Source organism: Echinops telfairi, unplaced genomic scaffold (genome assembly GCF_000313985.2).
Source record: "Echinops telfairi isolate 266 unplaced genomic scaffold, ASM31398v2 ScPeMD7_7427;HRSCAF=8465, whole genome shotgun sequence".
Lineage (NCBI taxonomy): Eukaryota > Metazoa > Chordata > Mammalia > Afrosoricida > Tenrecidae > Echinops > Echinops telfairi.
The window spans coordinates 3594747-3611717 of record NW_022111327.1 but is presented as its reverse complement, the minus strand read 5'-3'; the positions used below and the strand labels follow the sequence as shown (position 1 = coordinate 3611717).

At 37.2% G+C, this 16971-nt stretch overlaps 1 non-coding gene across 1 annotated transcript; it reads right to left on the bottom strand.

Moving 5' to 3' along the window:
• Positions 1-321: 321 nt before the first annotated feature.
• Positions 322-457, bottom strand: LOC115872634. The gene has a single exon (XR_004047968.1). It is a non-coding gene; the product is annotated as a small nucleolar RNA SNORA42/SNORA80 family (small nucleolar RNA).
• Positions 458-16971: the final 16514 nt, after the last annotated feature.

Below are 16971 nucleotides of genomic sequence, written 5' to 3'. Positions count from 1 at the left end.
TTCTTTCTAGTTGCCTGTGTTGTATTAAAGTCCACTATTATTGCAGAGTTATCTATTTTCTGTTCAAATTTATCAGTGTTTGATTTATATAATTTGAAACATTTTCATCGGGTCCATTTATATTTATTATGGTTATGCCCCTTGGTCAATTGACCTTTTAATCAATATATATTGTACTTCCTTGTCTGGTAATCTGACTTTTACCTTAGATAGATTTTTTTTCAGAAATTAATACTACCATTTGTGCTCTTTTTGATTGCTATTAATTTTTTATATATTTCCGGTCTTTGAATGGTAGTCTATTTTTGTCTTTTTTTTCCCCACCGTGCAACCCGCTTCAGTGCCTTAAGCTCATGGGATAAAGCCAGGCAATGGTTCACGGTTACAGTATGCTTTGGCATGGGACACTGTGGAAGGCCCATGGGATCGGAAACCTGCCATAAATCCAAACCCATGCACTCTATTTTTGTCTTTATGGGCAAGGTGCATCTCTTGCAGACACAGCATATTGATGAAGCCTATTTTCTTACCAAGGAATCCTGGCAGAATAATGGTTATGTGTTTGGCTGCTAACTGCAAGGTCAGCTGTTTGAAACCACCAGCCACTCTGTGGAAAAAAGATAAGGGTTTCTACTCCTGTAAAGACTTACAGTCTCAGAAACCCTCAGGGGCAGTTCTACCCTGTTATACAGGGTCACTGTGAGTTGCAATTGTCTTAATGGTGAATTTGGGTTTGGTTTTGGTTTTGTTATACATCTTACTACTCTTTCTGTTGACTGGGGTATTTAACTCATTTATATTCATTGTAATTATTAATAGGTAGGCATCAATGGCTGTCATTTTACTCTCTGTGTGTTGCTGCTGGTTTCTTAATTCCACATAATTTTCTATGTTTAGTGCATTTTGTTTGTGATTTTTTTATGTTCATTTTCTTCATTACTATTGTTTTAGTGATTACTAAATCCTTACAATATTTTTATTTTTAGTTTGATGAGAAGGCTTAACTTTAAGGTGATCCTGTAATTAATTTAAAAATTTGTTCTTTCTTGAAATCAGCTTTACTTCCTGTCCATTTGGAAATTATGTAACTACACACTATTTCCTTTTTTTACTTTGTAATTGTCTTCATTTATATATTGATAGATTTGCTTACCTATTTTAAATCTTGTATGTTTTTATTACATTGGATACTTCTATATGTGGGTTGACTTTTGTGTGGTGTTGTAATGTATGTTAATCTCTGTTTTTTTGTCTGCCAATGTTGGTTCTTGAGTCAAAAAACTACCCGTAGTATTTCTTGTAAGATTCTTATGGCTTTTATGGGTTTCTTTAATTTCTATTTATCTGAAATGTCCTAAAGTTGTCATTGTATGTCAGGGACATTTTTGCTGGGTATATAATTATAAGTTGTCATTCCCCCTGACCCTCAGAGTTTTACATAATGTGCCATCTTGTCTGTGAGGTTTCTGCTGAAAAATCAGAACTTTATCTTGATTTCCCTTTGTAGTAATTTTGCTTTTTCCTGAGCTGCTCTCAGGATTCTTTCCTTATATTTGATATTGGAAAGTTTGATTTAAAATATGTCATGGTCGTTTTCTTTTGGGGTCTCTCCTGTTTAGTGTTTGTTCAGCTTCTGGAAAGCATATATTCTTGTTGTTCATGATGTTAGGGAAGGAAGTGTTTTTCCAAAAGCTGTTCAACAAATTTCTCTGTGCCTTTTGTTGCTTCTTCTTGTTTTTGAATTCTAGTCATATATCAGTTATTCCTCTTGATGTTGCATCATAAGTTCTTAGTCTTCCTTCAGATTTTTGTTCTTCTTTTTGAAATTGTTTTTCTAAAAGATTAATATTGAGAAATTTATCTTCAATTTTACCAATTTGGTCTTCCATCCATTCAATTATACTATTTTGCCATTTCACTGTATTAAATATTTCTGAAACTTTATTTAGATGAATATTTTGGATTTCTGATCAGTGTTTTTGCATGGTTGCTAATGTTTTGTGTATTTTGTCATTTTTTTCTTGTTGTGCTTTCCTGAATTATGCTAAAGTTTTGTCTGTGTCTTCCTTGATTTCATCTTTAGTATTTTCTGTCTCTCTTTCAATCTGTTGAAAGTACCTAAATATAATTCTTTTGCATTCTCTACCAGGTAGTTCCAATGCCATCTCTTCCTCAGAATGGTCTGGCTTTGTATTTCTGTGAATTGTTTCAGCCAGCTTTCCCTTTGTCTGAACAAAAATTTTCTGCTCTCTCCTAGACACTGAGGTATATTTGTATTTCATTTTATTATATATTTTACTTTTAATGACTTTTTAATTATTTTTTAAATATTTAATTTTAATTGTATTGGTGTGTTCTTCTCTCATTATCACCTGTCTTCTAGTAGGTATGATAGAAAATGGGAATGTGTGTACAGTTTTCTGGTCACTGTTCATGTAACACATTTGAGGGTGGGTTTAGCTTATGTTGGCCACTATACATTACTAAACAAGTACTGGGTCAGGTAATGACACACTTCCAGTGTTGGTTTCTGAAAGTACAGACATGACTGGAGTGTATGGGCACTGCTACTGTAGCCTGCCAAGTGGAACTAAAAAAAAGATAAGCAATAGCAATAACCAAAAATAATAAACGAGACAAAAACCAAGCAGGCAGAAACAAGCAAACAACAGCGATAAAAGAGAAGTTAATAATGAGACTTTCCATCAAGGTGGATGTCAGACCCTCTACAACAAAGATGCCAGATGAAACATACAGATGAGAATCCTGGCTGTGACTTTGGAGGAAATGGATTGAATGCTGACTGGGAGAAGAATCTGGGCAAAGGTACCCAGAGAGGAGACAAATGGGTGAATTGTTGGCTGGGCTAATTTAATGCAGCCATAATCAGCTCTGACTTCTCAGGAACAGTTGACAATTTTACCAGTAGATGACTACAAGACAGATGGGATCCTTCTTTTTTACCACACTATTCTGGTGACCAGAGAAGTAGCCAGTCCCAAATTTTACCCACCAAGTGTCTGGTTGCAATCTTCTGAAAAGCCCCTGCTCCATCTGGAGTTAAAGCCAAGGCATTGTGTAATGTCCTCTGGTGCAGCACCTAACATTGGGAAGGACATTAGCACTGTAGCATAAGAAAACAAGAAGCACAAGACAAGCAGTCTTATTGGCCACCCTGGGTAGGCAAGAACTCTTTCCATAACTAGCTTCCTTTAAAAACCACTCTTTTCCTAAAATGAAATATATTCTGTATTAGCTAACTTAAGTTACTTGGAATTATTTTGCTTTCAAGTTATAAATACAAAACCTTTGCTAAAAGAAAATCACTCATTAATTCTCTACTATATTAAGATTGTTTAACTCACAATCACTCACTTGCCTTTAAATCAAAGCAGAGTGAATTTCTTTTTAAAGACTTTGTTATAAAAATTAAATTAAATAATTCATTTTTTCCAATACAATTTTATATTAAACTTTCTTAGAGTAACTTAAAAATCTAGAGTTTAAACCAGGAGCAAAGAGCAATTTTTCTTGGAAGAGAGAAAGGACAGAGATTTTAAAACTATGCTATGAAAAATATCATCCATGGCCTTCAACTTCATACAAAAAGAAGCTTAGGATAGAGCAAGCTCTCAGGAAAAAAGTGAAATAGAAAATAATATTTACTTTGAAACTTAGGTTTATAAGATACTATATGTCATAAATATACAGAGAACTCAGGTTCTTAAAATGAATACCTATAAAAAGTTATCAAAACCTCTACATGCATTTTTCTCATTTATTGGCCTTAATACAAAACAAATCTAAACAAACAAACAAATCTAATTGCAAAATTGTATTAAAATCACCAAACTCATTCTCTGGCCACCTTGCTTCATCAGCCAATTCATTCTGTGGCAAAACCTGGTTGCATAACACTTTAAGTTATTCTTTCATCAAGAAGTTCTAGAGGAAGCCCCAAAGGGATAACCTTTGGAATCTTGCTTGTCATATTTCTCATCTTACACTGCTTAGGTATATACATGCTAAAATTTCTAGAGTAATCCCCTAGCCAGCCTAAGGTCTCAGAGGCTCCTGGCTATAAAAGGAAAGTAATCTATAGAAAGAAATCTTCAAGGAGATAATAGGTTTTAGAGAAGGGCTGTATCAGAGAAACCTCAATGACGATCGATCAGAACAATCAGAAAAAAAACACACAAGAAAAGAAATGTTCCCAGCTGTGTTAGGCCGGGTTGATTAGAGAAACAAATCCGAGGACACTTATATATGTGTAAGAAAATGCTTTATATCAAGAGGTCATGATTTATCAAGAAAACAGCACAGCCCAGTCCAACCCAAGTCTATACATCCAATACTAGTCCACAAGTCTGATACTTGTCCACAAGTCCCTCTTCAGATTCACGAAGCCACATGCAATATCCCATGAATCCAATAGCGGTGGCTCTGGGAGCTCTCTGAGTGACTTGATAGCAGAAAGGTAAAGGCAGAGAAATAGGGGGAGGTTCCCAGGACCCTCCTTATGAGGAGGTCACAGCCACAAGGAGGCACCATCAGGCTGTGGTGACCTGACTGACAGGCTAAATTCCACCCATCTTTTCTTATGGGTGCCATGTTGGCACGAAAAACCTATCACACTAGCCAACCAGTCCTTTTCGATGAGGCTGTGCCACAAATTTTGCCCTAATCGCCTCATAGGATCTCATCATCTGTTCTTGGACCACCACAACTGGCCCTCCTTTTAGGAGCTCATCCAACACCCCACCAGCTTTTACAGGGAACTTATGCACTAAGAGCTGATTCTTTGCACTTACCTAGTCAGTAGATCCCTGTTCTCTTTTACTCAAATGCTGTAAAGTCCTCTTCCAACACCAGTCTAATGAAAGGTCAGGGATCAGAGACTTCCTAAATCTGAGGAAACATTGAGTAAAGTTTGAGAAGGACATATCTGGTCTCCTCTGAATACACAAGGGAGAAGGAGAATCCATCTCCACATCTTCCAAAGGCCAATTGCCGTAAGACTGAGGTCAGATGTGCCTCCCCACCCCCCACCCCATCTTTCATTCTCCCTATTATGACACCAATCATTCCTCCCTTGGAACTCCACTACTCTGGGGAGTTCAGTAATCTATTGTGCTGGCCACATAGAACTCATAGACAATACTCACAATTATGGGAGGTTAATTGGGAACAGGTTACCACAAGTCAGAATCAGGAAACATTAAAGATACAGTTGTTGGTCCACAACATCGCCTCTTCTAAGCCAGAAGCCAAATCTCTCTCTCTGGTCCTCAGTCTCTCAGTTACATGGGCTCTTGATCTCTGCTTCTGTGGGCCAGGAAGTCAACCTATTGCTCTTCCTCACAGTCTCATAGTCTGGAGTCTTAGGGACACTGTCTCTGTGTTCTGTCTGAACATGTCTTCTTTGTTCTGTCCCATGGTCTCTGGCTACTCTGGCCCTGGTTGGCCTCTGCCACTTTAGGTAGGGGTCTTGAAGTACTCTGGTAGTAGTCCTGAGATTCTTTCTCTCTGCTTCCTAGATGGCTGTTTTATACCAAAATGAATGGCTTTGATGAAGGCGTGGTTTTTGTCTTTCAGCAGACTATACCCCTAAGAAAACAGAGGATGGTGATTTGATTCTCACTCTCTTACTCAGGTGGAGATTCAGGATACATCACACTTTAACCCTAGATATTAGCATAACAAAGAAATCCCTGTAAAATGGGATAGAGGCTAGACTTTATAATACATCACAAAAAAGTTTATAGATAGACAAACCATATTAATAAATTTCAGTTCACTACAAGGATGCACCATCTCTGGCTGTTTTCCCCAGAGTGAACACCGGAAATGGAACCAGAGTAGAACCCTATGATGGGCACCAAATTTATTACCCACAAATATTTAATTCTTTCTCTGGAGTGATTGAGCTCAATCAATAACTACTGCAAGGAGGAGAGAGAGAGAGAGAGAGAGAGAGAGAGACCGACCCTGCATTTTACGTAGAGGCTAACCATTGAAGCACATCACTTTCTAGGGCAAAGACCCAATATTTTAGCATGGTGATAGAACTATCAATCTGATTGCAGAAATGAAAAGTGACTACATTTTATCAGGTCAACTGATTATTCACCCAATGTCTGTCTCTTCTCTTGCTACTTTGTTCAGTCTTCTCCTAGTCGGTATTCAAGCCATGCTCTCTGAAATTTTGAGTTCCAGGATTAAAATCGGTATCAGTTTATTTGCTCTCTTATATCTTTGTTGTAGAAACTCTGGGTAATGTGGCTGTTTAGCTGCCATCTTACGGAAAGCCTCTTATATATATATTTAAGATTAGTCCCTTACCACATATATTTTTCTAAAATACCTTTTCCCAATCTGTAGGGTTTCTTTTTCTTTTTGTTAACTCTTTGAGCGAAATATTTTTATGTACCCAAGTAAATAATTTTTAGAATGTTTCAGTAATCTATTTTATCTTCTGAGTTTTTTGGTACATTTTTGGTTATATTTGATAGATCACTTATGTCAATTCCTATTCATAGTGAACATACAGGACAGAATAGAACTGCCCCTGTGGATTTCTGAGACGCTAACTTTTATGGGAGTATAAACTGTAGTCTTTCTCCTGCAGAGCAGTTGGCGGTTCAAACTGCTAACCTTATGGGTCACATGCCATAAATTAGACTCCCTAAAATTGTCCCTCCTTTTTCATTGATAATTTTTATAGTTTAAGTTTTAAATTTAGGTCTTTGATCCATCTGGAGTTAGTTTTTTTTATGTAGTGAGGAATACGGATCTTCTTTCGTTGTTCTGCAAATGGATATCCAGTTTTGCCAGCACCATTTGTTAAGGAGACTATCTTTTTCCCATTTAGTGAATTTCAGCCTTTTTTTAAAAGATCAGTAATAAGTAGATGGACTTACTTCTGGGGGTCTCAATTCAAAGGTACACTCCCACTCTCCTTCCCACCTCATTCAACTTGAATATTTATCCGCGGCTGTTGTTAGTTGCCTTCAATTCTGTTCCTTCTCACAGCAACACTATACACAACAGAATGAAACCCTGCAAGGTCCTGTGCCATTTTCACAAGTATTTTTATGTTTGAGCCCATTACTGCAGTCATTATCAATCCATCATTGAGCGTCTGCCTCTTTTTCACTGACCTTCCACTTTACGAAGCATGACATAATTTTCCAGGGAATAACCTTTCCTGAGGAGCCCTAGTGGCAGAGCGGGTTACGTGTTTGGCTGCTAATGGTAAGGTCAACATTAAAAAAAATAATTTTATTGGGGGCTCTTACGGCTCATATCACAATCCATACATCCATCCATTGTGTCAAGCACATTTGTACATATGGTGCCATCATCATTCTCAAAACAGTTTTTTTCTACTTGAACCCCTGGTATCAGCTCCTCATTTTTACCCCTTCCTCCCTCATGAACCCTTGATAATTTATAAATTATTTTTTTTCATGTCTTACACTAACCGATGTCTTCCTTCACCCACTTTTCTGTTGTCCATCCCCCTTGGAAAGAGTCATATGTAGATCCTTGTGATCGCTTCCCTCTCTGTCCCCCGACCTTCCCCCTACCCTCCAGGTCTTGCTACTCTCATTATTGGTCCTGAGGAGTTTATCTGCCCTGGATTCCCTGTGTTTCCAGCTTTTATATGTACCTGTGTACATCTTTTGGTCTTGCCAAATTTGTAAGGTAGGATTGGGGTCATGATTGGGGCGGAAGCATTAAAGAACTAGAGGAAAGTTGTATGTTTTATGGGTGCTATATGGCACCCTGACTGGCTCGTCTCTTCCTTGTGGCAAGGTCAGCATTTTGAACCCACCAGCCACTCCTCAGGATAAATACGAGACTTTCTGCTCCCATGAAGATTTATAGTCTCAGAAACCAAATGAGGCGCTTATATTTTTCCCTATCAGTCTGTATGAGTTAGAATTGACTTACGTTTGGCTTAAGTCTAAAAAGTTTGGTCTTTCCTGACAGCATGTCCAAAGTACGTAAGACAAAGTTTGCCATCCTTCTAAGGAGTATTCTGATTAAACTTTGTCCGGTAAAGATTTGCTTGTTCTTCAGACTGTTCTTGTTCAATATCCTCCAACACCATAATTAAAATGTATCCATTTTTCTCTGGTCTGCCATACTCATTGTAAGACTTTCACATGCACATGAGATATTAGAAATACCATGATTTAGTTCAGCATACCTTAGTTCTCAAGTGACATCTTTGCTCTTTAACACTTTCTTTCTTTTTTTACAGTTTTATTGGCACATAATCCACACATCATACAACTCAATAGTTCAAGCGTATCAAGAAGCATTGTACAATCATGACCACAATAGTTTCTTCTTTGAGACTTTATTTTCCTTCTTTCTCTTTGGTCCAGATGAGCAGAGTCCAATAGTTGTGTCTCAGACAGCTGCTCAGAAACTTTCATGACCCCAGATTCTTCTTGCCAAGCTGGATATAGACCATAAACTTTATGTACTCTATTATAGCACTTGACAATATTGTCCCTTGAGACTGTAGTCTTGAGTCTTCAACCCCAGTAAATCCACCCAGTGCTGTGTTCATTGATGTCTGGGAAATATTGAGCTTTATTATATAAGGAGACTCAAAAATATTTGTGGAAAAATTCTAAATTCTCTAAATTCCATTTTCCCAAGAATATTTGAGAGCCCTCTCATATATATGAATATATGTGTTGCACACATGCAAACATGAATATCTCATATGCACACACCTATATATGAATATATAGACATAGTTAGGTTTTGTGTCAATTTGACTGACATGATTCTCAGTGGTTTGGCCTTTAAGGCCAGTGATTACTCATGGTGAGACTTAATACAATGTATTTAACTCCATAATGGGATCTGCTATGAGCAGTCAATCAGTTATAAAAAGATTAGGGTGGAATGCAATCTCTTTACTCTGGTCATAATTGAAAGAAATTCTGTTTGATGTAATTGAACTATGGAATGCTATATGTATTAACTTCCAATTAATAACAATTTTTTAGGAAGACGAAGAACTGGAGCTTGATGATCCAAATGCAGGATATAAACCCAGCAAAAAGTAAAGCAAATTTTCCCACAGTTTCCACATATATGGGAAGTAGGCCACCCTCCCAAATAGACTTTCTTTCATTTGTGTCAGAGATATGACCTGAATAAAGGGATTGCTTTTAAACATTTTAAAGAAGTTTTGTGCAACAGATTTGCTCAACGCAATGTGCTGCCTGATTTCTTGACTACTGCTTCTATGAATGTTGAAGAAAACCATAAGAACTTAGCAAGTACAATGTCAACAACAATGAAGAAAATGAAAAGAAAATCAAATAACACAATTAATTCAGCACAGAAAATATATCGAGAACAAAGAAGTAATCAACACCACAGAAAAAAACACACAAAAAATGACAGCGATAAATTCATACCTATCATTAATTACACTGAATGTCAGCATATTAAATGAATCAGTCAAGAGAGAGTGGCAGATTTAATGAGAAAACAGAACCTATCCATATGCTGTCTAAAAGGGATACAACTTAAGGGAATACTGTGTAGTTTAAGATCAAGAAAAGTTTGTGTCAGGGTTGTATCATTTCCCCATACTTATTCAATATGTATGTTACGTAGATAATCCTAGAAGCTGACTATATGGCAAGTAACTTGGCATCTTGATTTGGAGGAAAGTTTATTAACAACCTGCAATATACAGATGACACAACTATGCTTGTGAAAAATGAAGACTTGGGCCACTTACTAATGATAAACCAAGACTATAGCCTTCAGTGAATTCCAGCTCAATGTAATGAAAATAGAAATTACCACAACTGGATACTTGGAAAAGATTAAATTTGTCAAATATTTCCGTTTATTTAGATTGATAATTGATGTCATGGAAACAGCTATCAAGAAATCAAAAAATATATTGCTTTGGGCAAATCTGCACAAAATCTCTTTCAAATGTTAAGATGTCCCTTTGAAGACTAAGGTACACCTGACCCAAACAATGGTGTTTTCAATTGCCTCATACACATGTGACAGTTGAACAATGAATAAGGAAGACTGGGGAAGAACTGATTCATTTGTTGGTGAAGAATATTGAAAAGATCATGGCTTGTCAGAAGAACAAATGAATTTGTCTTGGAAGAAGTACAGCCTGAATGCTCCTTATAAATGAGAATGACCAGACTTCATCATATATACTCTGAACCTACTGTCAGCAGGTAGCAGTCCCTGGAGAAGGACATCACGTATAGTAAAGTAGAGCGTCAAGTAAAAAAGTAAAAGACGCTCAAAGAGTTAGATTCATACAGTGGCTCCAAGAATGGATTCAAACATAGCAACCATTGTGATGCCTCGTGGCTGAGAAGTTTTTTGTTCTCTTTCCCATAGGAGTAGGAACTGACTTGATGGCACCTAGTAACAACGTGTCATGTTGATATTGATCACCAGTGTGAGAGAGTGTTTGTCAAGTTATGCCACTGTCAGGATACCCCCTGCCCCCCAACACACACCTCTTTTTACATACTTTATTTACTCTTTGAAGGAAGTCTTTCAGTGCAATCCACACTTAAGGAGAAAGCATATATGCTCTATCTTCTTGAGGGTGGGTTATCTATATAAACTATTTGGAATTCTTTATGGGAAATTTGTCTCTTCACCATCATTCAGCCATTGAGTTATTCAATCTTTCCTATATCAATATAGATTCAGGGCTATTTAATTGGGTTATAATACAATACTACTTTATTTCATGTTTTAAATTGATATTTCATTTCTTTAAGGGGAAAGTTTACACAGAAAATAATGATCTCTTTGAACAATTTCTACACAAATTATTTAATGTAACTGAGTAATTTTAAAAACATGTTATTAATTTCATTCATACATTCTGTTTGTCAAGTTCTGGTACTTGAATTTCCTGGTCTTCCCATCTTCAATTTAGAATAATTTTTGACCCTTTAGTCTCCTATGGATGATCTTGTCTTAAAAAAATTCTCATTACTCCTGGGTGATATTCTTTATTTTATGAGCCAATCTGCTACATAGCTAAAAATGACCTCGAGGAATTATTTCAGTTTAAAGCTTATCACAAAGTGGTAATCTATTGTCTCAACTACTCCAGAAAGTTTGGACATTTTAAGAATTTGAATTCTGTTCCATATTTGACTCCCATTTTATAAAGATTCATCAATTGTAGCCCTGGTCAGGATGGTCAATAGTGATAGCTGGGCACCAACGAGTTCTGGTCTCAGTACAGATGAGGCAGTGTCTCATGTTGATTACTGACATTGTAGACTACTTTGTGTTCCCTCTTTCTCTTTTGTTCTAGATGACTCAAAACCAATAGTTTTATTTTAGATGGCTGCTTGCAAGTTTTTAAACCACGAGCCAATACTCACCATACCGCGATGGAGAAGCTATGTTTCATGACTATATTATGCCAATTACTTGAGTTGTTCCACATGATGATCATCATGTCTTCAAACTCAGAAAATAAGTCTTGCAAGGTGTTTTGTTATGTCCAAGAAGTATCCATACCTGTCTCAGATAGATACATAGATATATATAAATGAATATATATACCTGCCTCACATACCTATATGCCATGTATTTTAATGTGAAAAATGGACGCCCTCTACATTTCATTGCCAACCATGCCCTCCCACCTCAAAGCACTTTCATAGTGCCGCTAAGTCAATTTGTTTTCACAGAGTGCTATAAAAACCCAGCAGAGTGTACTTCTAGAAATATCTTATGAGGGAGAGCATGGTTGGCAAACAATTGTGGAAAATGTGTGTTTTTGAAAAATACATTACATATGCCTGTAGATACTTCTACCTGTGTACACATATGTATACTCACATGTGCCTATGTACATATTTGTATAACCACTCATATATTTTTAGAATGTTGTGAAGTTGTATTTGCCATATTCTTTACCAAAGACATCTTTTTTCTCTTATGCACTCCTTAGTGACATCATTTACTTCAACCCATCTGTGTGATCTTCACTTGCATCTGATACTATCTTGTCCATTGCAAAAAAACCAAGTATCTACTATCTCATTAGTGCATCTCACACACATCCTTTCCTTGTAACCATCAGTGAGCACTGTTATCTGTACATACTTGTATATACCTATTCTTGTCTTCTTACAAAAGCATAATCATACAATATTTGTTCTTTCATGATTGACTTATTTCACTCACCATACTGTCCTTCTGTGTAAAGACCTAAAATTAGACAACCAAAAGGATGAGCACACTCAGCATATCTTAAACTGAAAGAACTCATGAAAAAATTCAAGCCTTGAGTTGCAATCTTGAGCTATTCTATGGAAAAAATCTTGAATGATGCAAGAACCATCAAGAGAAGATGGAAAGAAGGAAATAGAGCAAAGAAGTAGGAGGCAAAGGACATTTATAGAGGTATAAATATGGGTACACACATATTTAAATATATTTATATTATAACGATAGGGAAATAGATCTAGGTACATATATTTATGTTAAGTATTAAGGTAGCAGACTGACAAGTACTCCCTCAACACAAGAACAGTTTGTTCTAATAACCTGGCATTCCGCTGTGCTCACCTTTCTGACACAATCGCTGAAGACAAAATGGGTACATAAGCAAATGTGGTGAAGAAAGCTGATGGTGCCCAGCTATCAAAATATATGGCATCTGGGGTCTTAAAGGCTGGAAGATAAACAAGCGGTCATCTAGCTGAGAAGCAACAAAGCCCACATGGAAGAAGCACACCAGCCTGTGTGATCATGAAGTGTCAATGGGATTAGGTATCGGGCATCAAAAGACCCAGAACAAACAATCATATCAATGTGAATGAGGGTGAGTGGTGGAGTTGAGACCCAAAGTCCATCTGTAGATAATGGAACATCCCCTCACAGAAGGGTCGCAAGGAAGGAATGAGCCAGTCAGGGTGCAGTATAGCACTGACAAAACATACAATATTGCTCTAGTTCAGCAGTTCTCAACCTGTGGGTTGTGACCCCTTTGGGGGTTGAACGACCCTTTCAATAGCAAAATTACAGTAATGAAGTAGCAACAAAAATAATTTTATGGCTAGGGCGGGTCACCACAACATGAGAAAATGTATTAAAGGGTGGCAGCATTAGGAAGGTTGAGAACCACTGCTCTAGTTCTTTAATGCTTCTTCTTCCCCATTATCATGACCCCAATTATATCTTACAAATCTTGCTGGATCAGAGCATGTCCACTGGTACAAATAACAGCTCACAACACAGTGAATCCAGGACAGATAACCCCCTCAGGACCAATAATGAGAGTATCAATACCATGAAGGTAGGTGGAATGTGGGGGGAGAAAGTGGGAACTGATCACAATGATTGACGTTTAATCCCACCCCACCCCAGGGGTACAGACAACAGAAAAATGGGTGAAGGGAGACAGTGATCAATGTTAAGATGTAAAAATAAAAATAATTAATAAATTATCCAGGGTCCATCACAGTGGGAGGGTGGGGGAGGAAGGAAAAAAAATGAGGACCTGATACCAAGGACTAAAGTAGAAAGAAAATGTTTTGAAAATTATGGCAACATATGTACAAATGTGCATGACACAATATATGGATTGTTGAAAGCCACCAATAAAATGATTACATTTTTAAAAAGAGAGAGAGAAGATGGAAAGAATACACAGAGTTACTGTATCAAAAGAACTAGTCAACAGCCTACCATTTCAGGAGGTAGCATATGAGCAACAACTAATGGTGCTGAAGGAAGAAGTTCAAGCCTCACTGAGTGCATTAGCCAAAAACAAGGCTCCAGGAATTGATGGAATACCAACTTAAATGTTCCCTAAAACTGACGAAGCAGTGTAAGAATTTACTGGTCTATGCCAGGAAATTTGGAAGACAGTTACTTGACTGAAAAAAGATCCATATTTGTGCTCATTCCAAAGAACGGTGATCCAATAGAATGCTCAAACTACAGAACATTGTCATTGATATCGCATGCAAGTAAAATTTTGCTGAAAATCATTCAAATGTCGGTTGCAGCAGTCCATTGACAGGAACTGCCAGAAGTTCAAGCTGGATTCAGAAAAGAACAAGGGACAAGGGATATCATTGCTGATGTGAGATGGATCTTGGCTCAAAGCAGAGGATACCTGAAAGATGTTTACTTGTGTTTTATGCAAAGGCATTTCACTGTGCAGACCACAATAAATTATGAATAGCCTTGAGAATAATGGAAATTCCAGAGCACTTCATTGTGCTCATGAGGAATTTATATGCGGATCAAGAGGCAGTTGTGCAAACAGAACAAGGGAATATTGCATGGTTTAAAAACAGGAAAAGTGTATATCAAGGTTGTATCTTGTCACCATACTTGTTAATGTGCATGCTGAGCAAATCATGAAAGTTGTTGGCTTATATGAACAAGAATGTGGCATCAGGATAGGAGAAAGGCTTATTAACAACCTGAAATATGCAGATGATACAACCCTGCTTGCTGAAAGTGAGGAGGAGTTGAAGTACTTGCTGTTGAAGAGCAAGGATTTCAGTCTTGAGTATGGATTAGAACTCAATGTAAAGAAGACCAAAGTCCTCACAACTGGACCAACAGGTAACATCATGGTAAATAGAGAAAAGATTGAAGTTGTCAAGGATTTTTTCTTGCATGGATCCCCAATCAATGCTCATGGAAGGAGCAGTCAAGAGACCAAAAGACTGAAGAAGAATCTATGCATTTGAATTATGGTGCTGGAAAAGGATATTGAACCTCCTATGGACTGCTCAAGTGCTCCTTGAATGTAAAGATGGCGAGACTTTGTAAAGTGGGGGGATAATGAAGAAGAGGAAGGCCCTCAATGAGATGAATTGACACTACAGCTACAAGAATGGGCTCAGGCATAAGGACAATTGAAAAGATGGCACAGGCCTGTGCAGGGTTTCATTCTGTTGTGCGTAGGGTTGCTATAGTTTGTAGCCGACTCAATGGCAACATCGAGTTAGATTGTAGTCTAACAACAACAACAACAACAACAACAATGTTCTCCTGATCAAACCATGGTGAAAGCTGTTTTGAAGACCTATTGTTATTTTTTTGGCTGCATAATATTCCTTTGTGTGTGTGTACCGCCTTTTATATCCACTTATCCACTGATGGGCACATAGGTTGTTTTCATCTTTTGCTGTTGTGAATAATACTGCAATGAACACAGGTGTACACAGGCTATTTCTGTTAGTGCTATTAGATCTTTAGGATATATGGATATATCTAGAAATTGGATTGCTGGATCATAAGGTATTTATGTTTCTAGATTTTTGAGGAGGTGCCCTTCCATTTTCCAAAATGATTGTACCATTTTATAATCCCCCAGCAGTGAATGAGGTTTCCAATTACTCCACAACCTAGCCAGCATTTGTTGTTTTCATTTTTCATTGTTGTTGTTTTAGACAGTGCCATTTTTGCATGACTGAGATCATTGTAGCTTTGGTTTGCATTTCTCTAATGACTAATAAGTGTGCTCTTCTAGGAAGAACATGCACAGCATATCTTTATCTGAAAGAACTGAAGAAAAATTCAATCCTCAAATGAAATATTGAAGGATTCTATTAGGAAAATATTAAATTTTGAAAGAAGAATCTTAATAAGATGGGAGGAATACACAGTCACTTTACCAAAAAGAACTAGTTTATATCCAATAATTTCAAGAACCAAAGTTCAAGCTTCCCTAAAGGCATTAGCCCAAAACAAGATTTCAGAAATTGATGGAATATCAAGTGAAATGTTTCAACAAACTGATGAAGCATTGGAAGCAGTCGCTCACCTATGCCAAGATTTTGGAAAACAGCTTCCAGGCCAACCAGCTAGAAGAGATCCAATTTGTGCCTGTTCTAAAGAAATGCAGCCCAACAGAATGTGGGAATTGTTAAGCATAATCATTAAAATCACATGCAAGCAAATTTTATTTTGCTGAAGGTCATTCAACAATGGTTGGAGCAGTATATGGACAGGAGATGCCAGAAATTCAACCTGGATTCAGAAGAGGATGTGGAACAAGGGATATATCATTGTTGACATCAGATGGATTTCGTGTGAAATCAGACAATACCAGAAAAATGTTTACTTGTGTTTTATTAACTATGCAAGGGCATTAGATTGTGTTGATCATAACTAAGGCTAAATGAAGATAGCCTTGCGAAGATAGGGAATTCCAGAACAATTAACTGTGCTCATTAACCTGTGCGTGGACCAAGAGGCAGTTGTTTGAACAGAACAAGAGAATACTACATGTTTTAAAATCAAGAAAGACATGTGTCGGGGTTGTTCCTTCTTACCATATGCAAATAATCAGAGAATCTGATTATATAAAGAGGAATGTGGCATAAGGTTTGGAGGAAGGTTTATTAACAACATACAATATACAGATGCCACAACCTTGCTTGCTGAAATTGATGAGGATGTTAAGCACTTGCTAATAAAGGTCGAGCATTGCAGCCTTCAATATAGATTACAACTCAATGTAAGGAAAACAAAAATCCTCACAGCTGGACCCACAGGTAACATCACGATAAACAGAGAAAATATTTCTCTGTCAAGGATTTCATCTCACTTGGATCCACAATCAATACTCACAGACGCAGTAGTCTAGAAATCAAACAACATATTGCATTGGGCAAATCTGCTGCACAAGACCTATTTAAAGTGTTGAAGAGCAAAAATGTCACTTTGAGGACTAAGGTACACCTGACCCAAGTCATGGTTTTCAATGGCCTCATATGCATCTGAAAGTTGGACGTTGCATAAGGAAAATCAAAGAAGAAATGATGTATTTGAATTATGGTGTTGGCTGAGAATACCAAAATTGGCATAGATTGAAGAACAAACAAATCTGTCTTGGAAGAAGTGCATCCGGAATGTTCCTTAGAATTGAGGATGGCAAGACTTCTTCTCAGGTAC